The 24251-nt window shown below is 38.8% G+C and overlaps 1 pseudogene; it reads left to right on the top strand.

The window, feature by feature from the left end:
- Window positions 1–541: 541 nt before the first annotated feature.
- On the top strand, window positions 542–23580 carry LOC109246623 (60S ribosomal protein L10a-like; annotated as a pseudogene).
- The last annotated feature ends 671 nt before the right edge of the window (window positions 23581–24251 follow it).

A 24251-nucleotide genomic window follows, 5' to 3' on the forward strand; every position in this document is an offset into this window, starting at 1 on the left:
GAGTCTTCCCTACACCCACTTAGGTGCCTTTGGGACACAGTGTGACAACCACTGGCCAAGATTTTCTTGAGGGTCGTCTCCAGCTCTGGCATTCAAGGACTTGTGGATTTCCTTCCTACCACACGTCTGCCACATCACTGGCACGAGCAGGTGTTCTTGTCCTCTCCTTTAGCCTTCCATCCCTCTCAGCCCACTCTCATGATTGCTTCTACCATTCTGGAAGGCGGATGTTAGCTTCTCCCCAACTCCCAACTCTCTGGACCTTGCGAGTTGATGGCATGGGCCTGCCCCACCGCCTCCATTTCCTTAGGCACTGCTATTTCTGATTTGCTCTCTGAAACTTCTGCTGAATGGCTCTCTTACTTCTTCTCATTGCATACTAAGGTCAGGATATTTCACGTCCTTAAACAATTTCAAGAAGTATTTCAGCGCATTTGAGTCTCGAAGGTCTTGGGAAAGTAGAAAGTGATATATATTCACTTCCTTGGAGAGATAGAGACTCCAGCTGAAAGCAAGGCAAGGGTGAGGACTTGGAGGCGGGATGTTGGGTTCAGACTTCTACTGCCTCCCAGTGGTCCTCCGGGGGATCGCAGTGATGATGCTCCAACAGAGGGAAGAGAGTTCTAGTGAAAGAATGCAGCCAATCCAACTTAATCCAACACAGAAGAGCCCTTATCTGCTGCTTCTTAGTAGTGGCATCGTTATAAATGGGCTAAGTATCTCCTGAGCAAATGTGTTCTGGAATCTGCATTTGTATATCAGCTTTGCCAAATTATAAGCTGTGTAAAATAGGGAAAATAACTGACCCCCTCTGAGCATTAGTTCCCTTTTCTGCAGTAGGATAATGACACCCACACTGCAAGGTTTGGTGAGAATTCAATGGCATGGCATTGCTAGATTTCCCACCAAGTGCCTGGTACATACTTGGGGCTCAATTAAATGGTAGCTATTTTCCTTTGAATGAAAGGGACACTCGACAAACTGTGAATACATCCTACAGCCACAAGCAGAAAGAGAAGTACACTGGTGTTCAGTAGGTGGATATATGATTAGTTTTCCCTCTTTTCAGACAAATAAGCACTCACACTACAGACATTATGCCGTTTTAGTACAAAAATCGAAGTGGTCTTGAAAATTGTAAAACAGTCAATGATGTAATTTCCTCCAAAGTGTATCATATTTAATTCTCTTCTCAGAAAATAAGAGGAGGGAAAAAGAAGAGAAATAGAGTCTTGACAAGTAAAAAGAATCACATGCTTTTAACAGTGCCATGTAAAGGAGTTGAACCAATAAATTATTTTTCCTTTCCTTTAGATAAATCTAGGCAAAATTATTAGAAGAATGCTGGGGATATTTCTTGGTTTGGATACCATGTTGTGGCAACTTCCTTTCTTTTAAAAAGTTCTTTCAATTTGCTTTAAGTTGTTTTCTTAGCAATTTTATCATAAGGAGGAGTCAGTGGGGGTGGGAATGCTATTTGGGGATAATCTTTCAAGAAAAATGACCCGAAATACTCCATAAGGATGAGCCAAATAAAATAGCATTTGAAAGGTAAGAAGCTAAAGTGGTAGGTTTTACAATTTGTATTCTACGCACTAAGAATTTACTGACAAAACCAGCACAGATTATTCTTTTCACATGTTGATTATCACCTGAAGTTTTATCTGAAACATTGCTTCTGATATCGCAACAACTGAGTGATCAGAGGCACGCTATCTAGAAAGGAAAGTTTTAAAGAAAGACCATTTTACAGACATGAACCCAAATACCCCATTTCAGAAAAATATAACTGATAGGCGAATGTTATATAAGCTCCAGGAATACTGTGTGTGTGTGTGTGTGTGTGTGTGTGTGTGTGTGTGTGTGTCTTCTGTAGCTAATTTGGACTACGTACATGCAGAGCTATGTTTAAGCAAAACCAGTTACCATGGTGACACAGTACCCTATCTAAATGCGGTGTGTAACATCTAATTCTGTTTGTGTGTTAACTATTTAGCTGGAAACTGGGGAGCGTCTTAGAAGCCCGACCGATTGAGCAAGTGTATCTCTCTAGGTTTCTCTATTTTTGTCCTATCTCTGTCCTGGTCAGTCTCTTTTGCCTTCAGGTCAAATATTAAGTTTTCTTCTCTACGTGATTGTGGACGAATACTTCCTTTTTCTTCGGAACCTGACTCTTCAACTTCAAAAATAATCCAAAAAGGCTGGCTATTTCTCCTGTTAGGATAGGACAGAACTCCAACATGCTAAATAAATCGATTCATTTTCAGAGAATTTCTTTGTTAGTTCTCATTAGAAGTGGCATTTTCAAACAAATCCCTAATATTAGAGCTTGTTGATCTCTCTAATTTTAGTCTTTTCCTTCCCACACCCAGTCACGAGTTCTTCATTTTAGAGTCATGCTCTCTGGCTGAAGTATGGGGAAGCTGTTTTACAGGAAAAAAAAAAATGGAACACGAGTATACGTTGAAATAAACAAAAAATATATTAATTCCAAACTTTAAAAATTATTTTTAAAAACTTAATATTTGATAAGATCTATTTTAATATTTATAACAGAAAATTATACCCATTTTTCATGATTTTGTTGTTAGGCACTTACTTTTTTGTTGGATCAATGGCAGGGGGCAATTCTAGGTGAAACCATGCAAGAAGGCTTAAGGGGCCTAGAAAATTCCTGACAAGAGCCAAGTCTTGATTAACCAAGTCTTGGCTCCATGGTCTAGGGGAAGGAATCACATGGGCCATGAATTAAACACAGAATCTCCAGCCAACCTTCCTATAAAGCTATTTGTAAGAACCAAATCTATAGGTTGAGGTTTTTTTCCATCTCTTCTCCTTTTTCCACATTATAGCAGGTGTCGTAATAAATTAAGCTTCCCAAAAAACAGGAGCTAGATGAACAGAAGAATTGAAACATTACACTTTATCAATGAACAAACTTAGAAAATTAAATAATAATGATAATAATAATAATAAAGACTCCATCTGGCCTTCTGAGCACTTGCAATCTAGTGTAGAAATAGGAATATAGAGTTTTGTAATTATTAAGTGGTGATCTTTTGTGACTTTAATGCCTACAGCCTTGGGAGTCCACTTATGTAAAAGGAGTAATTTGTTCTATAAGACTATAAGCTGGAGCCTTTGAATACCATAGAGAATCACAGAATTTATTTTGAAAGTACTCACATTATTTAAATTAGATCATAATAGTACAAATTCATGTACTGTGTGGATGAATAGAGTTAATCGATAGTGTTGGAAGTGGGAAGTGTGCTGTGTGAGATCTCTTTTTTTTTTTGTGAAAGCGATTGTGAAAACTTATGGTATGCCTATTTCATTTGTTTGCACAGCTAAATGGTCTTTTCCAAGGCGGTGGAACAATTACTTTTCTGGTAAGATTTCAGAACTATTTTATTCCAAATTTGAGGGCAACTCTAATGACAGAGGGGCCATCCTTAGGAAAGTCAAACTGACATTAGGACCTCTTTCTCCTGCTTGGGCGTTGTTAATATACAAGCAAGCTGCAGTTTGGTTAAGCTCTTTTAAGAAAAAAAAATCCCTCTTCCTTTTTAAATTATGGGACATAATTGCCATAAACCATGCAGACAATGTCAAGGTTTATGAAGTTCCCTTATGATCTTCATCGCATTGGAACTTCCCTCTCCCCCACCAAAAGGAAACCATCTATTTCACAAGAACAATCACTGCTAACAGCTTGGCTTGTATCTTAAAATGTTTTTTTTTACATATGCAATTATATATGTAAACATACATATTTTACCACTTTGTTACACCAGGAGCATCTGAAGTGTAGACCAGTATCCACACAGTTACCTCTGGAGTCCCAAGGTGTGGGGAATAAGCTTAGGAATTCCCTGAGCTTGCACTGATGGGTTAACAAAGGCATAAACAATAGGAAAGCCATAGGATGCATACACCCAAGTTTGGGTAAATAAGACTAGGTAAGTAAGACTAGGTAAAGGGCACAAAGGCTCCCAGTATAGGACAAAGGTATAGGAGTAGGAAGTCTCAGGGTGAAAACATCTAAGATGAGGTAAACAAGATTAGGTATTCAGGGTGGAAATGCCCCCCAAGTCAGTATAATAGCAGAAAGCTGCTTTCACAGGAAGGAAGGACCAAATTAGGTAAAGAGGTAAAGAGGCCTCTAGACTGACCTCAAGGGGCAAAGTTGTCCAGAGCTGAGCTAATTAGCAAAAGAAAGTTGCCTGGTTCACCCTGAGGTAACATGTTCCGTCTTTCTTGTCCCCTAGTCCAATTTAGGTAAACAGATGTGGGGGCCTCATGTTTACTGTAAACAACCTTCCATACAGCATCAGAATCTTGTTTTGTATTGACCCAAACACCTAACACCACATATTTCCAAAACCCCCTTTTCCCCATACCCATGAGTGAATGTTCATGGTTTCATTGTCTCCCTGTGCACACCTATCACACTTGTAAGCCTTCTGATCCTAATAAAAATGGAGCAAAGACCCTTACTCCGGGCTCTTGTCTCCTCCCAGACATTACTCTCTGCCGCATTTTTAATCCTGCATCCTACTTTCTTGCTGGACAAGAGAGAACTCCAGACCCAGAGTCTACAACACCAAGAGTGGAGCAAAGCAGTCTTTACTTTGTGTTCATGCCACTTGTCAGTTCATACAGATCCAGTTGGGATGTAATCATAGGGATCCTATTCTCCTCCCTCTGGTTTACTCATTCTCCTCCTCCACAAGCCCTGGGTCATCCCTGTTACTCTCATTGAAAACACGTATGCTCAAGTACCTAGATCACCTGGAGTAGGAGGATAGGGCCTGCCCCTTGGTACTGAGCTCTAAAGAGCTAAAGAAACCTGGAGTGCCTTATAGTCTTCTGAGTGAAATATCCACGAGTCAAACCAACATTTTTCTGACTAGAAGTGATGATTTCTCCTGGCAAATGTTTTTGTGTTATGCTACAAGAATCTTTTCATTATGTCTCACCAAGGACCACTCCCCATTAATAAGACATGACAAGAGCAGGGAGAGGAGAGAGAAAAAAAAAAGAGAGGAGGAGCCCCGCTGAGTGCTATCTAGAAATATTTGTGCCCCTCAACACGCATTTATATATTTTAGAAATGGGATCACTCTATGCAGATTATCTCATGTTTTATACATATCTTTTATTTAACAGTGTATCATGGAGATAAGGTCATGATTTTTTTTTTAATTTTTTTTAATGTTTATTTATTTTTGAGACAGAGAGAGACAGAGCATGAATGGGGGAGGGGCAGAGAGAGAGGGAGACAGAATCCGAAGCAGGCTCCAGGCTCTGAGCCATCAGCCCAGAGCCTGACGTGGGGCTCGAACTCACGAACCGTGAGATCGTGACCTGAGCTGAAGTCGGACGCTCAACCGACTGAACCACCCAGGTGCCCCAAGGTCATGATATTTTTGATGTGTATAAAATTCAACTGTATGAATGTATCAACTATTTGTTTAACAAATCTCCTATTTTGGAATATTTAGTGCCATTTTTTTTTAGTATCTTAAATAATGTTGCAAAGAAAATATTTGTACGTATGGCATACATACTTGAATGAGTATATCTGTAGGATAAATTTCTAGAAATGGAATTGTTGCCTCAAAGTCATGCACATTTTAAATTGTTATGTGTATTGCCAAAGTGATAAATGGTGCTGAGAGATTCTAGTAGTATGCTTGATTGGCACTTATTCTAATTATTAATTATCAAATAAGTTTCTAAATATGTGGTTTGTTAATCTGGAAAAAAGGAGGAGATTAAATAGGGAGGTAGGAAATAAGGAAACCATCACTAAGAAATCCTAGATTCTTAGGTATATTTTGTTTTGCAGATAATCATCCTGTTGACCTTATTCTGAAAGCTCTCTCCTTTTGATCTTGATGCCATTTATTTTTAGTACTATCTCTTATTTATCTGCCAAGTAGTCCATCCATCCATCCACCCACCCACCCATCCAACATTAATTAAGCTTTCTGCTGAGCTTTGTATTTTACAAGCAAATATAATCACTTGGGAACAAGCTATACTCTTAACATTCAAGAAGCTTATTATCCTACAGATGGACATTAATAGATAAATGAACGAATGAATTGTAGCTTAGGTGAGTGGCGCAAAGGAAAAAAACTAGGTGTTATAAAAGCATATAATAAAGGAATCTAACTGAAGAACACTTCTTTGACAGTCATCTACTGACTTCACATTTCCACATTTTTAATAACTTTAGCACTTGATCCCACCCTCTATCATCATCCCTGTTGTGTTCAATGCCTAACACCCTGACTCACAGTTCCTTGACTTCTACCTTCCTGTGTTCCAACAAACTTATTTTTAGTAACTCATCACAATAGCCTTCGGAATGGTTTTACCACTATGTTTTCAAATTCTGATACTCTGTCAGTGTGACTGCCTTATTTTCTAATCCCTACTGAACGTACTCTTCATCTTTGTTGGAATTTCACACCTTGAATGATTATTTACAATATAAGTGTTAACATGCAAATGTCTCACATACTCTTCCCCCAAATCCTATGAAATAGTCACCTCCATGATTTCATTCAATGGGTGAAGAAATGTTGGAGAGTTTAGACTTACCCAATGCCATGCAATTAATTAAGTGACTTGAAGTAGGTCTATTTGACCCAAAGCTGGGGCTTGTAGCCCATATGACATTCTACATCAAGGGTCATTTCAGTTTGGGTATTTATAGAAGAAACTGATGAGGAGGGAAAGGGAAGTATAGCAGATTGCAGAGTAGGGGCAATATTTTCACAGTGTAGCCTTCTGAGATGTAACAAAAGCTCTGACAATGTTAACTGGACTTACAACCCTCTTACTTCATCTCTGGGAGTTCAAGGAGGTGAGGACTTGTATTGAAGGCTGACAAAGCCAAGTCAGTGGGTCTACTGCATCTTACGTGCTTTGTCAAACTAACCATGGGTGATGTGAAGCTATTGATACAAAGTGTTACCAGGACAATGGAAATTTGTCCATTTTTATGCCAAATAAAATTTGCCACTACTTTTCTCTATGTCAAGCATCTTAGAGAATAGCGCTGATTTTAATGTTCCTAATGAATCTATGATTCACTGTTACTTGTCTCATTTTGGTTTTGTTTCTATTTGATTGTGATGCATTCTTAAAGATATTTGTTTGTTTATGTCTCTTTTCATAGGAATGTAAACTCTGAAAGTAAGGACTTTGGCTCTGTCCACTATTGTTTACCTAACATCTCAACAGTGCCTGTCAAATGCAACTGTGAAACTAAATGGAAGCTAAGATCTGGTAGTTAACAAAACCAAGTTTTAAAAATATTCATTTCCCCATTTTCCATACTTTATTATTATTATTTTGTTCATCTCACAAACATTTTTTTTGAATCTTGATCATGTGCAGGGCACTGTGTTAGGCACCAGGAAAGTAAAGATAAATTAGACACAAGTTTGTCCCGGTGGTCTCACCAAAAGACATTGAATGATGGAAAACCACACAGAGCAAAATGTTTGATTGCACTAAGGAAGATTAGTTCATAAGAATCTTATTGAAACCCTGGAAGAGATAAACACTGAAAAAATCTATAACAAAAAAGAAAAAATAGAAATCAGTTATTTCTAATTTAAGATTTATAAGATTTCGTTTTGAGCTTTGTTTTGTGTTTTGTTTGTTTAGTGTCTATTGTTCTATATTAATGAAGATAAAATATATATATATATATTAATTTTTCAAAACTTATTTTGAGAGAGAGTGCACAGGTGAAGGAGGGACAGAGGGAGACGGAGAGAGAGAATCCTAAGCAGGCTCCACACTGGTGGTGTGGAACACGGCACAGTGCTTCATCCCACAAACTGTGAGATCATGAGCTGAGCTGAAATCAAGAGTCCAACACTTGACTGACCGAGCCATCCAGGTGCCCCAATAAATATATTTTTATATAAGATCTCAAAAATGTCAACATTTACTTTTTTAGGCAATTTTATTATTTAAGGGTAGGATAAACTGTGGTAAAAAGAGGACGTGTGCACATTGACTCAAAACCAATGGAAGTATATTTCTTGGTCATGTGTGGAATGAGGTCGATGTTCTTGATCAGCTATCAGTTCTCTACAAAGTCGCCCAGGGATGCAGCTTCCTTCTTTTGGCTCTGCCGTTCTTTAGAACAATAGTTCAGACCAATGACTCTCCAATGATCTCAGAGTTCGTGAGTTCGATCCCACATCTGGGACCTGATTAGAAATGCAAATTCTCAGGCCCCATCCTAGTCCTACTGAAATAGAAACTCTAGGGATGAAGTCTAGGATTAGCATTTTTAAAAGCTTCTGGATGATTCTGCTGTTCCAGGTTCTAGCCCTACACTGTTTGCATCCAGTAGGTGGATGGGAAAAAGACACACATCTGTTTCATAAAAGTCTTGACCCAGAAATGTCACACGTTGGTTACTTCCTTCACATTTTATTGTCTAGAAATAAAGCAATAATATAGCCACAGCCTTTTTTTTTTTTTTTTAAGATTTATTTAGTTTTGAGAGAGAGAGCATAAGCAGGGAAGGGGCAGAAGGTGGGACAGAAGATCCAAAGTGGTCTCTGTGCTGACAGCAGCAAGCCAGATGTGGGGCTCAAACTCACGAACTCTGAGATCATGACAGGAGCCAAAGTCAAACACTCAACCAGCTGAGCCACCCAGGTGCCCCTCTTCTACAGAGTCTTAAATGCAAACTCACATACTAGGTAGGAGAATTGTACATTGGAGGGTGAGATATCGCCGTGGTGGGATGTTCTGAAACATGATACTGAGGGCTTGGTTGCAGAAGATCCATGTGCTTTGTGGTGGCCCTAATATAATATAACAGATATTGGCGAGATTTGGGGACGGGAAGAACTCTTTCCATGCCTTCATTCTAATGAGCACTAGTGGGAGACTATATGCTATTTGAGTAATGTTGTGTCAAGTGGCAAGCGGGAAAGATGACTCCACCATGAAGAATAATTTTAAAAAATAAATAGAGCAAGAAGAGACTTGCAGCTGCTGAGGAAGAGACCAGGCCAGTAATAACTGCTTGGGAAGTTATTACTGGAAGAGGTGGAAGAGGATGTGGAACTGGAGTGAACAAGTTCAATGGGAGCATGCCTCAAGCTCATCTAGAGGCCTTAAAACACACATTCCCATGGGGTGCCCGGGTGGCTCAGTCGGTTGGGCGTCCAACTTCGGCTCAGGTCATGATCTCGCGGTCTGTGAGTTTGAGCCCCGCGTCGGGCTCTGTGCTGACAGCTCAGAGCCTGGAGCCTGCTTCAGATTCTGTGTCTCCCTCTCTCTCCTGGAGCCTGTTTCAGATTCTGTGTCTCCCTCTCTCTCTGACCTTCCCCCGTTCATGCTGTCTCTCTCTGTCTCAAAAATGAATAAATGTTAAAAATTTTTTTTTAAATAAAACAAAAACACAGATTCCCTGGCCCCAGCCCCAGGGTTTCTGATTCAGTAAATCGGGGTTCTGGAAGAGGGAGTTTTGCATCTCTGAGTTCTCAGGGTGATGCTGCTGTGGCTGTCCAGGGACACAGTTGGAACATCACCCGTTAGGGATTGTAAAAGGAGCCTTTTGGAGGAAACCTGGATTTGGGGAAAATCTTCCCTGCCCTGGGGCTTTTTGACAGGTGTTCCTTTGAAATGCAGGCCAGAGCAGTTTTCTTTCTGCTGGCAAAGTCAGATGTGTGCTGAAGACTTGAGGGTTGGAGAATAGGGAGGGTTGGCTGCTCTCCAGAGGAAAAAATCCACAACTTTGCACCTTTAGGGAATGTTTATTAATCCTCATTATACCAGCAGTTCCCCCTGTAGTGGACTAAGGGGCTAAAGGTGTAACTCATTTCTTTAATTAGACAGTCTTTTTTTAGTCACGGAAGAGTTTTATTACCCTTTCTTCCTGTCTCATGCTACCCATCAATACTGCTGAACATTTTCAAATATACACAGACAGAGCAGACATACATACATAGATGTATACACACACACACACACACACATCCAATCCCTTTCACCTTCAGACGAAGGTTTGGCTTCATGTAGCTACTAAGACTTCAACCTTCATTGTAGTCAAGCAAATGCATTAGAAACACGAAATTATCTTGCTTAATTTAGTTGTCCCCCATAGGATAGCTTGCCTAATAAGTACGGTTTCTCCTGCAGTTTAGGCTGACTTTGTGAATTTATTGAATCCAATTGCTCTGGCTGCCTTTCGATCTTTCTTTTCCTTGTTGATTCTGAATTAAAATTCTGTGTTAGCTGCAGCCTGGTATTTCTGCAAACTGCAGGAGGTATGTATTTTCCTTGCGTGTTATTGTTATTATGATATTAATTATACTATACACTCAACTGAATGTCAGCAGTGTCCCAGGAATTGTACTGAGCAAAGATTTTGACAAGGTCCCTGCTTAGGGATTATGTAAAAGCCATTCAAGTGGAATTGAATTAACATATGACTTAGCTTAGTGTGGCTGAACTTGAATATTGATGGATTCTTTGGATGAGAAGGGAGTTTGTGGGAGAGCAAAAGAAATGACCTTTAGAATTTTAGGATTTTTTTTTCTGTAACATCCCATGATTTTAATAAGAACTCGGTTGCTTCTGTACCAGATAATTTTTGTTTATCATTTTATTTCTCGGAGTTGAAATCATAGGATTCGTGGACTCAGAGGGGCAGTAGGGGAGTTGGGATGATGTCTGGTGTCTTCATCACCTCGTTTTTCAGAGAACAGGTAACCGTTCTCTGGCTCCTTTGCTTTAGATTCTTCATTCTGTTTCCGTGTTACATGTAGATGAGATGCAGACTTGTGTTTCATGTTTTAAAAGGTTTGAAAATTTCTCTGTTTGCCTGGGGCACTTCTCCCACCTTGTTTAAAAAAAATTTGTATTGAAGTTCCATCATATGTGAGTAAAGTACATAAAGTGAGCGCACTGATTGTAAATGCGTGGGTTGGTCTATTTTTCCTCTGTGTACATCTCTGTAATACCCAGCTCAAGACACAGAATATTCCCATACCACAGAATTTTCCTCACCTTTCAGTCAATACCTCCCCCAAAGTAATCACTACTCTGATTTCTGTGTTCTAACATCTTGGATTATATTTGCATGCTCTTGAACTTAATATAAATAGCAATATGCAGTATATTTTGTTGTGTCTGGTTTCTTTTTTTTTTATAATTTTTTTTAATGTTTGTTTATTTTTGAGAGACACAGAGAATGAACGGGGAAGGGGCAGAGAGAGAGCTGTCAGCCCAGAGCCTGACGCAGGACTTGAACTCATGGACTATGAGATCATGATGTGAGCCGAAGTCAGACCCGTAACTGACTGAGCCACAAAGGTGCCCCGTGTTGTGTCTGAGAGAGTATGTGCTGCGTGTCTATGGTTGTAATCTAGTCTTTACTGCTGTGTAGTATTCTATTTTATGGGCACACACAATTCATTTATCCATTTTCTTGTTATTGGGTATAGGTAGTTTCCAGTTTGGGCTGTTATGACTAAAGCTGCTATTAATATTTTTCTACATGTTTTATGGTGGTCACATGAACTAATTATTCTTGAATCATGGAATAAGCACATGATTAGCTCCAATTTGTAACGGCAGGATTCCCAATTATTATACTAATTTCTACTTCCTCTGGCAATGTTTCAGAGTTCTAGTTGCTTTACGTTCTCATCAGTGTTTGGTATTGTAAGTTTTTTTAAATGTTAGCTATTCTTGTGGGCATGTATTAGTATCTCATCGCTAACCTCGTTTTTTTTTTTTTATCAATTAATGAAACTTCTAGAGTAAATGAAAAAGAATTCCTGAGTTTGTTTAGAAAGTGCTAGTTTAATCAGCTGTCGATAATTTCAAGCTGTAAGAGACATGTACACAGTTATTAACTGGGCAGTTCAGTGGCAACTAGTGAGCTGGGATTCCCACAAGCAAACTATTATTATTATTAAATGCTCGCTAGGTAACAAGTAATTTGCTAAACAATGTATTTGTAGTGACTTACTTAAGGTGTCCTATTTTAAATCTGACAGGACTATCATTGTTCTAAACACTCCTCAGTTTGGGCTGGTGTCACACACTAATGAAATCCAGATGTCCTCACCTGCTCTAAATACACTTCCTTCAAACAGTGAACCCATGGTCTTTAGAGCCCAAGCATTTACTCTGAGAACAGAACCACAAATTAAACACAATAATTTTTTTTCTGAAAAGTCGCTCTCAACATTTTGGTACATTATTGTGATGACCATGTGTATATACCCTTGGTAAGTTATTAACTTTTTTTTCAACTAATTTCATTTAGAACATTTGTCTTTGTGCCAAACTGACAAAGTCAAAAGGAAGGTGATCTCATCTCCGTTCAGGCAGTTCTGTAGTTTATTGAAGCCTCCTGACAACTTTTGATCAAAAAGACCAAGCAGGGAAGAGCGATAGAACAATGATTGAAAGAATAATGGAATGCTTTAAAGTGGCTATGAAAACATCCTTAGCAATTGTCAGAATGACTTCTATCTGTGGTTGAAGCCAAATGCTGAGGCCAGAGAAGAAAGGGAACACTGGCACAGACAAGGAAATTGCTTTAGCAGTATGTGATGGTGACGAGGCCCAACACAGCAGTGTCATATAATTAATAAGAACCAAGAGAATCCAATAAGGAAAGAATAGTCTTTTCAATAAATGTGGACAACTGGGTATCCACAACATGCAAAAGAATGAAGTCAGACTCCTACTTCACAACATATTCAAAAATTAACTGAAAATGGATCAAAGACCTGAATGTAAACGATCTAAAAACAATAAAGCTCTTAGAATAAAACATAGCTATAAATCTTTGTGACTTTGACCCACGCAATGATTTCTCAGATTTGACACAAAAAGCACAAACAATCAGAATAAAAATAGATAAATGGGACTTTAGCAAATGGTAAAACTTTTGTATTTCAAAGGACTCTATACAAATGTGGAAGACAACCCACAGAATGGGAACAAAATATTTATGAACATATATATCTATAAGGGACTAGTATTCAGAACATATAAAAAAGACCTCAGCTCAATGACTAAAATACAAACAAGCTAATTTGTAAAAATGGCCAAAGAGTTTGAATAGACATTTTCCAAAGAAGATATACAGATGGTCAAGAAGCACACGAAAGGATGATCAACGTCATTAGTTATTAGAGAACTACAAATCAAAACCACAATGGGATACTGTTTCACGCATTTTAGAATGACTAGATTAAAAAGCCTAATAATAGCAAGTGTTGGCAAAGATTGAAAGGAAGTAGGGAGCCTCTCATACATTACCGATGGGAATGTAAAATGCTACAGCCACTTTGGGAAAAAGAGTTTGGCCAATCCTCAAAACGCTAATAATAGAATTTCCATGTGACCCAGCAAATCTAATTCCCAGGTATATACCCCAGACAACTGAGCATATAACCATACAAAAACTTATTTGTGAAGTTCATAGCAGCAATATTCATAAGAACCAAAAAGTATAACCGAATGACCAGTCCCTCAATTGACGAATGAATTTTAAAAAGTGGTAGAATCATGCAATAGAATATTATTCAGCTGTAAAAATGAAAAAAAAAATGTGCTGGTATATGCTACAGCATGGAGGAACCCTGAAATCATGCTAAGTGAAAGAAACCATATACAAAAGGCCATATTATGATTCCCTTTTTGTCAAATGTCCAGAATAAGCAAATTCATGGAGACAGAAAATAGATTAATCGCTGCCAGAGAAGAATGGGAGTGATTGCTAATGAATACAGCAATTTTTTTTTTTTTTGGTTGGGGGTGATGGAAGTATTCTGGAATCAAATAGTGGTGATGGTTGTATAACCCTGTAAATATATGAAAACCCACTGAATTGTACACTATATGATTTATTTAAAAATTTTTTTATTTATTATTTTTGAAGGAGAGAGGAGAGATAAAGTGTGAGAAGGGGAGGGGCAGAGAGAGAGAGGGAGACACAGGATCTGAAGCAGGTTCCAGGCTCTGAACTATCAGCGCGGAGCCCAACACGAGGCTCCAACGCACCAACCACAAGATCATGGCCTGAGCTGAAGTCAGACACTTAACCGACAGCCACCCAGACTCCCCTGAACTGTGCACTTTAAATTTATAAAGTATATGGTATGCGAATTATATCTCAATTAAAATATTGTTTAAGAAAAAATAATTAACATGAAATTTGTTTATTTCCTTAATATGCAATATCTTCATATTCTTTATAATCCTTGTATTTAGTATTTTAATATCATTTATTAATTTCCAGAAATATATGACTTTGGAGTAGTTCTTCAATATTCTAAGGCTTTAGTTTCCTCAATATAAAATAATGAGTTGGGACGTCTGAATGGCTCAGTCGGTTAAGCACCTGACTCTTGGTTTCTGCTCAGGCCATGATCTGATGGTTTGTGAGGTTGAGCCCTGTGTCAGGCTCTGTGCTGACAGCATGAATCCTACTTGGGATTCTCTCTCTCTCTCCCTTTCTCTCTGCCCCTCCCTTGCCTACTCTCTCTTTCTCTCCCTCTCTCTGTTTTTCTCTCTCTCTTGCAAAATAAATAAACTTAAAAAAATAATGAATCAATATGAAAATACTGGGTCAAGATTTCAATAAGAATCTGGCAATTTTCAAATATTCTATGTTGAAATATTATGTTTTTATAATCGTGTAAGAAATATGAAATATTTGAACAGCAACTTGATTCATATAGATTGTTTTGTATGAAAAAATATATAAAATTAAAAAAATATATAATGAGCAGTGTGTTCAATTGACAAATAGTTTTCATTTTATTTCCTTTTTTTCTTGGATGGTGAAGTGGGAAATTCAAAACACAAAATCAGGGGGTGCCTGGGTGGCTCAGTCGGTTAAGTGTTTGACTTCAGCTCAGGTCATGATCACACGGTTGGTAAGTTCAAACCCCGCATCTGGCTCTGTGCTGACAGCTCAGAGCCTGGAGCCTGTTTCAGATTCTGTGTCCCCTTCTCTCTCTGCCCTTGCTTTGCTCATGCTCTGCCTCTGTCTCTCAAAACTAAATAAACATTTAAAAAATGTTTAAAAACCCACAAAATCAGTTATAAAGATTTTCTCCTGGAGTGTCCCTGAACAGTGTCTATGGGGATGAATGGATAAAGAAGATGTAATGTGTGTGTGTGTGTGTGTGTGTGTGTGTGCAATATACATATATATAACGAAATATTATTCAGCCAGGAGAAGGAAGGAAGTCCTGCCATTTGCAACAACATGGATGGACCTTGAAGGCATATGCTATGTGAAATAAGCCAGACAGAGAAAGACTTCATGGTATCACTTATATGAGGAATCTCAAAAATACTCAAAGTCATAGAAACAGAGAGTAGAAAAGTGATTGTCAGGGGCTTGGGGATGGGGGATAAAGTAAGAGGTTGGTGAAGGAATACGAACTTTGAGCTATAAATAAATAAGAACTGAGGATTTAATGTATAACATGGTGACTATAGGTGATAGCACTGTATTGTATAATTGAAATTTGTTGAGAGATTAAAACTTAAGTGTGGTAAGTGTACTCATCAAAAAACAAAAACAAAAAAATGAGTATGTGAGTTGATAAATGTGTTAATTAACTAGATGGAATGAATAATGTCTCAATGTATCTTTATAGCAAATCACCACAATGTACACTTTTAAAACCTTACAATTTTATATGTCAGGTGTAGCTCAATAAAGCTGGGGAAAAAAACCATTTTTCAAATGTCAAATAAATGTTTTAAAAGAAAAGATTTTCTCCTGAATATTTAGCATTGGGTATCACTAAATTTCATCCTCACTTCTCCTCAAGGAAAGAAGTCAGTGTAAGAGACTGATTGCCTCTGTTTGCTCTGGGCACATTAATAGAGAGGGTAAGGTGCCAGAGGAAAAGTGGAAAAGGGAGGGGGAGAGGGAAGGGGAGAGAAAAACCCCGAACTCTTTGAGCAGATATATTAAAATAAAGTGAGAGATCCAAATGTCCCTCATCCACTTTCTTCCAATTCCAGATCTTCTAAATTCTAGATCAACCAGAAGTGTATTAATTATAAACATGGCCAGTGTTAAAACAAATATACTGGTTTTAGTTTTATTCCTCTTTAACAGTATGCTTGAAGTTTTCATTTTCTATGTGCATTTTTTAGTACACTGGGCCCTATGTGTAAACATGGTATAACATACACTTAAGATCATTTTTTAAGACTCAGAATGTTATTTGACAAGTGTATTTTGATAAAAGGTTTACTCTTGTTACATTTTTGCTTCTGTGACATATTGTTGGGCATATGTATGATTTATTTGGATTCTATGTCAGAAATGAAGCCTCAGACATCTAAAGTAAAATGTGATTTGCTTTTCACCTGATTTCCAGGAATGCACTGGATGGAATTGAAATGCAAATGAAACGAACATGAACTTGGGATGAATCAAAGTGCAGGCAGGGAATTTCTTTTTAGAAATTTAGATCCCCACTTTTAGATCCAGGGAATTTCTGAAGACCAAACTTCACGTTCCAGGAGGAGAGATGCTGGACATCCACGGGTGGATGCTGGATGTGCAGGTGTTGGCCCTCGGTGCAGCCAGGCGTCAGGATAAACAGTGAGCTCGTTGCAAGAAAGACAGACTTTTTGGTTTGGAGCTAAGTGAGTAGTGATTAAAACAAATAATATCTCTCTATGTTAATGACTTCCTGATTTGAAAATCACTGGCCTTGTGAAATTTAATTGCCATTATTAATTACCAGTAACTTTGGAAAAAGACTTGTTATTTTCACATTTTAATAGATTATTGCTTTGTCTGGGGAGTGAGGGTTTTGAGTTGCAAGTCTAGAACTGTTCCGTTTGATTGCCATAATGGGTGCCTGAGTGTGATTCATCTCCATGCAAAGGTAATGGTCCGTTTATTGGAAATTTCCTAATTTTGCTAGGACAATGTCACATCTGCATTATGAGTAATCAAATATGTATCCGTATGTTTCCAAGAGTGTAAATTTATAATGTAAAACCTAATGATTCACGATAGACCCCAGATCTTCCCAGAGTATACTTTTATGGAAGACACAAAAGATGTTGTTGGCTTGATTTCTTTAAAAAATATGTATATCAATGATTGTACTCTCTTGATTTCTTCTTTGATGATTCTTAAATGTCCTGAACATTTTCCCAGACATGAAATGATGTGACTATTTTCAGAGCCAATAAAGAGGGATAACGCAAGTGACAGGAGAGCTGAGAAACAGCAAGAGGGGCTGTGGCTGGGGCTTCAGAGCATCTTGAGACAAGGGTCCACAAACCCCAGGAAGTGGTGGCCGAACCCAACAAAAATTGGCACGTGTTACCAAAGTGGTAAAGACAGTGACATCACTTAGGAAACCTGTATTTATTTTCACCTTCATAATTTATTTTGCTCACACAGTTGCTATCTGCTAACCAATATTCACACCCCAAAGAATGTCATCTTAAAAAATACACAGAATAATATGTGTTTATTGTTAAATGCGAGGAAACATAATTAATTAAAAAATAATGGGGCGAAGGGGCGCCTGGGTGGCTCAGTCGGCTGAGTGTCCGACTTCGGCTCAGGTCATGATCTCACAGCTCATAAGTTTGAGCCCTGCATCAGGCTCTGTGCTGACAGCTCAGAGCCTGGAGCCTGCTTCAGATTCTGTGTCTCCCTCTCTCTCTACCCCAACCCACTCACATTCTATCTCTGTCTCTCTGAAAAATAAACAAACATTAAAAAAATTAAAAATTAAAAAAAAATAATGGGGTGGGGAAGAAAAGAACTCACCTAAGAAATTTTGGAAAGTAGTCTTTCTAAAACAAAAGACAACAACAAAAAAAACTGTATACACCTGCTGTCTTCTCAGTAATTTTTTTTCTCCTAGCAATATGGGTTAGCAATTCTGAAACTGCTTTTTGGGTATAGTAGGATTGCACAAATAAGTAAAACATATTGTAGATAATTAAAATCACATTTCCTGTGGTGGAGAAAAATATTACAAATAAGGAATAGGAAAAAGCCAAAATGAACCCTGTGATGTTGAATTGAAATTGGAGGCATCAATATGATCCCATGGCTTTTAATATATTTTTATAGATAGATACAGAGATAAATATAGATATGTGTGTATATGAGTGACTGTACATACACAGCTTTTCTAATCTGTCCACTGAGTGGGCCTGGAAGAAAGGTGAGCCCAGAAGCAACGAGCATACTTAGTGCCTAGATTTTGGTTTCTAAATACCATTCTCCAATAAAAGAAACCAGGTCTCTGGAGAAATAGTTGATTCCCATACTGTTAGGGTAAATACAAAAAGATCCTAGAATAACTTTTTGTACCAGAAAATAAGGAAGTGATCGAAAAAGAATGGATTAGGGGCGCCTGGGTGGCTCAGTCGGTTGGACGTCCATGTGAGTTCAAGCCCCGCCTTGGGCTCTGTGCTGACAGCTCAGAGCCTGGAGCCTGTTTCAGATTCTGTGTCTCCCTCTCTCTCTCTGACCCTCCCCTGTTCACACTCTGTTTCTCTCTGTCTCAAAAATAAATAAACGTTAAAAAAAAAAAGAAAGAAAAAGAATGGATTACATTGAAAGGACATAGGAGCCACACTATAGGAGCCACACTATAGGAGCTCCTGGTGGCCGAATTTAGCACAAAATAGATGACAGTATTGAATTATAACCAATAGAATAAAATAAAATAAATATCCATGAGCTCATATTGATATAAATAAATAATCAGACAGATAGATAAATGTGGGAAAAGAGATGTAACTCTTCCTTACAGAATTCCAATTAATCAGTGTAGAAGAAATGAAGGAAATACAAACTTTATTAGGCAAACCCCACAGTAATAATTGCAGACAAATTCTATCGATGGTTGCTAAATTAGTAGGTAAAAGTTGTAGGAGAAACAGGGCGTGTGCATAATCTCAAAAAGTCTTACACAATATATTTCTTAAGCACAAAAAGAAAATATGGAGAAACTTAGCAAACATCAACCTAAAATTATTAATGTTAATATCATCAGAATTAAGATATATCAACATCAGGTATACTATAATATGCTACAGAAGATACCACTTCTGTGATGTTCTTGCCAAAAATGCATAACCTTAATTTAATCATGAGAAAACATCAGCTAAACCCAAATTGATAAACATTCTGCCAACCATTGACCAGTAGTCTTCAAACGTATTGAAGTTATGAAAGCTAAGACTGGGGAGCTTGGGGAAATAAAACTGGAGAGCTGTCACAGATTGGAGGAAACTAAGGAAACACGATAATTAAATGCAATGTGGCAGCCTGGTTTGGGTCCTGGAATGGAAAAAGGACATCAGTGGAAAAACTGGTGAAATTTGAATAAGGACTGTACTTTAGCTAATAATATGTACCAATATTAATTTCCTGGTTTCCAAAATCGTACTCTGATTATGTAAGATAGTAATATTAGGGGAAGCACGATGAAGAGTATCTGAAAAGCGTATGCAGTCTTTTTAGAACATTTCTGTACATTTAGAATTATTTCAAAATAAAAAAAATTTAAATACAATTAAAACCATGAAAAATCCCCTCCTTGAAAAATGCTAATATGACTCTTCATGACTTTCTTCTGTGGGTGTACGTATTTTAAACAACAACAACAAAAATTATTCCTTGATGGTTAAAAGTACAGACTGTGCAAGACCTTGAGTTCAAATCCCAGTTCTCCTACCAGTAGCTTTGTTAGCTTGGAAAATTTTCTTTCTTTGCATCTGTAGCTTATCGGAACAATAGGAAGAGTAATGATAGTAGCACTCTTGCGTGAGTAATTACATACATACATACATAACTACAGATTACATGAGTTAATACATTTAAAGTACTTAACACCATGTTTAGCACTAGTTAAGTTCTCAATAGATGTTAGTTATTGTAAAGATGGCTTACTGTTTTGTAACCCTGGACTAGGTAAGTATTTAGGGACGCTAGGTATTTAATGGCATGCATGAGATACTTAGATAGGTAAGAAATATTCCTGGACCAAGGGGAGCAAAATCCTAGGTACAAAATTCTAGAATTACACAATATAACATTAATATAATTACCTTGCCTTTTGCCTGATGGGAAAATATTGAGTTTGAACCTCTTCTGTGTTATCAGTTCAGACTCTAAATTTAACTATACAGCCTCAGTTGACTGGTGTTTATTTTCTTCTTTAATGACGTGAGCATTATTTTTAAACAATTGTAGAGTAAGATTATATGGAGATGGTGTAATAAAAACCAAATATGTTTGACTCCGCTGACTTCCTTCCTGAAACTTCAGGAACAACAGGGAATCAAAACAGAAACACAGAGGCTAAGCCTTCCGATTGCCAGCAGCGTCGGTTGCCAGAAGCCAACATCCAACAAGTTTGGAAATTCTTTGCCTCCATGTGACATGCCGAATTAGTAGGCCACAAAGGACAGCATCTTCAGTAAGCAGAGTAGATTTTGAGAATCTGGTCACCATTCTTGGAAGTTAGTGGACACAGAGCCAAAGCTAGAACCCTGTCCAATGGCCTTTCCCAAATCTGCAAGTGAACAGTGGTGCATTGAAAGGAGGAAAAGCAGGGCACCTGGGTGGCTCGGTTGGTTGGGAAAAGACTGTCAGTCCATTCTGTGAGTTAAGATTACTGGGGACATTGAGACCCTCATATCGAAAGCTTTGTAAAGATTAAAACAGTAACAATATCATGTTGCTGGCTTTTCCCCTTGCCATCCGTCCCATCCATGTTGTTCAGTCTAAAGCATTATTGAACAGATGGCCTATGTCCTGATTATAGGAAAACATAATAGCAAATCAGTGAAGACCAAATTGGTAGGGAAACAAATTTCAGAGGTATCACTGTGTGTTGGAAATTCCTTACCTTGAGAGAGAATTTACCTCTAGAGCCCACTGGCATTTTAGAAACACAGCAGCTGATTTTACCAACCAGTCCTTCAGGGAACTGCAGAAGGATAAACTCCTAGCTGCTTAAGTAAATACAGCTTTATCCACAATTAACACGAGACCATGTAGTTTTTGTCACGATAAAATGCCTTCTGTTTTTCTTTCCCCATTTAGGCTTCTACAAGTCCATAAAATGCCAATATTGGAAATAGTCGTATCAGTACATTTCACTTTCAACTGGGGTCACAGAAACCTGGAAGAACCACCCTGACTGTTTTTAATTAACTTCTCTACAGTATAGGGAGGGTGTTGACTCCAGATCTGAAATACCTATCTCTATCTCCTTGACTCTACTCTTTCCTTTCCCACCCTCCTTATTTTTTCTCCTCCGCACTAGTACAATGCTCTCAAGTCGTTTTCCTCCTTCTATTCTCTCCTCTTCTGTGAGCTGTGTTTTAAGTTCATAAATAATTATGTCATTTCTCTAGATCAAATTCTTTCATGGGTCTCCATTTTCTACGGATTGAGATCCAAGCTTCTTAGAACAACTTGTAAGGATTTTCACGATCCAGTCACAACCTGCCTTTCCAGTCTCACCTACCAAGATTATAGTTTGTATCCCATGCTACGTGACACACATCAGATACTTTCATGCCTCCAGGCCTTTGCACTTGTCGTTCCTTCCAACTGAATGGCCTTCTTCCTCACTGCTACAATGGCAACTGGCTGGTATTCGAATCATCCTTTCTATCTCAGTTTGAACATATTTTCCCTGATGCTCTCCTCTCTATTCTCACTTCGTTTGAATTAATCACTGTCTTATTGATCTCTTTATACAACTACTACAGAATGTATCAGAAAACATCGTATTTAGTTGTGCGTTTAGATTATAAATTCCCTGGAAGCAGGTTCCATGTATAACTCATGTGGGTTTATCCCAGCTTTTCTCCATTTAGTAGGAATTTAATAAATGTATGTGTGAGTGAATGAATAGACAAATAACCGTGACCCAGGGTCTCAGGTATCCCTCAGAGACTTAGGTAAATTTAGACAAAACTGATTGATATTTGGCTAACACTGTTCTTCAATCTATGGAACCATCCTTTGCTTTGTGGGCATTAAGCCTGTAAATGGTGCTCTTCAGTCATGACAACAACCTAAAACACAGCTACACATTGCTTCTTACCTCCTGCAAGGGTGGTACTTTCCTGGGTGGAAACAATTGCTGGTTTGGCCCTTTCACTGTGTTTCATAAGAATCCAAACAGACTTGCGACCCTATGAGAAAAGAGCTATGGAATACAACATCATGCATTGCACAGGCTTCTCTCAGCTCACTGGCTGCACCTCTTCATTTTTCCCTCAAACTTCATGTTTTCAGCACTTGATCCCTCTTCTGACGTTTGTTCTACAGGAAGTGGAACCCAGTCCCTTTCATGCTAATTCCTTTTCTTGGGGAGATCATTGTCAGGTGGCCCCACCTGAATGGTCTGCCTTCTCCTTCCTGATATTCTGTCGAGAACTTTAACATTGTATTATTAAAGCAAACAGTATGTATTATGCTAATAAACAAATCATAGTTCTAAATTTCCTGGAAGCATTCTCAAATATTACTTATAAGTTCGTGGGAACACCAGTTCTATTTACGGATCTATTATGAACTGAATGTTTTTGCCCCCTGGCGTCCCCCCACAAATTCATATGTTAAAGTGCCTAGTGTGGCTGTATTTGGAGATGGTGCTTTTAGGAAGCTAAATAGGGTTAAGTGGGGTTATAGGTGTAGGCCCTGATCCAACGGGATTAGTGCCATTATAAGAAGAGACACCTGTGCTTTCTCCCTCTTTTCCCCTCTCTGTGTACATACCAAGGAAAGGCCATGGGAGCATGCAGCTAGAAGGTGGTTTGAACAAGCCAACAGAAGAGGCCTCAGAATGAAACCTCCATTGTGTCTTTTCTGGTTATTGTGGCAGGAGGCACCTTGAGCAGCAGTCTCCCATGACACCCTGTGTAAGGCAGTGCGAGAAGTCCTGCAGGGCAACCAGTCAAGCACGGGAAGTTTTTGGAGACTGGAGCTACAGATCAACTTGAAGAACTATGACACTCAGAAAGACCAATGCTTCTTGGGTACTGTCAGGCTTAAGGCCACTCCCCACCCCAAGTTCTCCATATGTATTTTGGGGGACCAGCATCACTGTGATGAGGCCAAGGCTGAGGATATTCCCCACATGGACATTGAGGCACTGAAGAAACTCAACAAGAATAAAAAATTAGGAAGCACGATGCCTTTTTGGTTTCAGAATCTCTGATCAGGCAGATGCCACGAATCTTGGGCCCAGGCCCCGATAAGGCTGATACAACCTCCCTTCCTTCCTGACCCGCAGTAAGTACACAGTGGCCAAAGTGAATGAAGTGAAGTCCACGATCAAATTCCAGATGAATTTGGTGCTGTGTCTGGCCACTGCCACTGTTGACTATGTGAAGGTGACAGATGATGAGCCTGTGTACAATATCCACTTAGCTGTGAATTTCCTGGTATTGGTGTCATCGCCCAAGAATTGACAGAACATCTGGGCTTTATACATCAAGAGCACCATGGGCAAGCCCCAGCGCTTGTACTAAGGCACAGCTTAAGGGGCACCTGGGTGGCTCAGTGGGTTAAGCAGCTGACTTTAGCTCAGGTCATGATCTCGCGGTCCGTGAGTTCGAGCCCCACGTCGGGCTCTGTGCTGACAGCTCAGAACCTGGAGCCTGTTTCAGATTCTGTGTCTCCCTCTCTCTCTGATGATCCCCCATTCATGCTCTGTCTCTCTCTGTCTCAAAAATAAATAAATGTTTCAAAAAACCCAAAAAACAAAAAACTAAGGCACACAGCTTAATAAACCCTTGTGCCACCATTACCTGGCTGCCTATGACTAGGGAGAGGGAGGTGCTTTGTGAGCTGACATTGCCTGCCACAGTGCTGTGCCGATGACTGAAGTTTCTGGCACCCAGGGATGCCTAGTCATTTCTCCATACTGAAAACCAGGAAGTGCATTCTACCTACCTTCAAAATCATGCAGTCTTATTTATTGTTTAGATCTTGGATACTTCTAACAGGTAGGATAACATTAGGATAACATGTACCCTAACTAGGACTGAAGCTTTTCTGAAACCTGAGAGAGGCAGATCTGGGCTGGGACTCCCAGCCTGTAGGTGCTCCTACAGCTTACTAGTGGAAAGAGGGGTGGGGCCTTCACATGGAGGACATTGACTGAGCTCTTGGCAACATACTTAACCTTAGTCTGAAGTTG

The sequence above is a fragment of the Panthera pardus genome, unplaced genomic scaffold (assembly GCF_024362965.1).
Source record: "Panthera pardus isolate Hobbes unplaced genomic scaffold, ASM2436296v1 HiC_scaffold_13, whole genome shotgun sequence".
Taxonomy (NCBI): domain Eukaryota; kingdom Metazoa; phylum Chordata; class Mammalia; order Carnivora; family Felidae; genus Panthera; species Panthera pardus.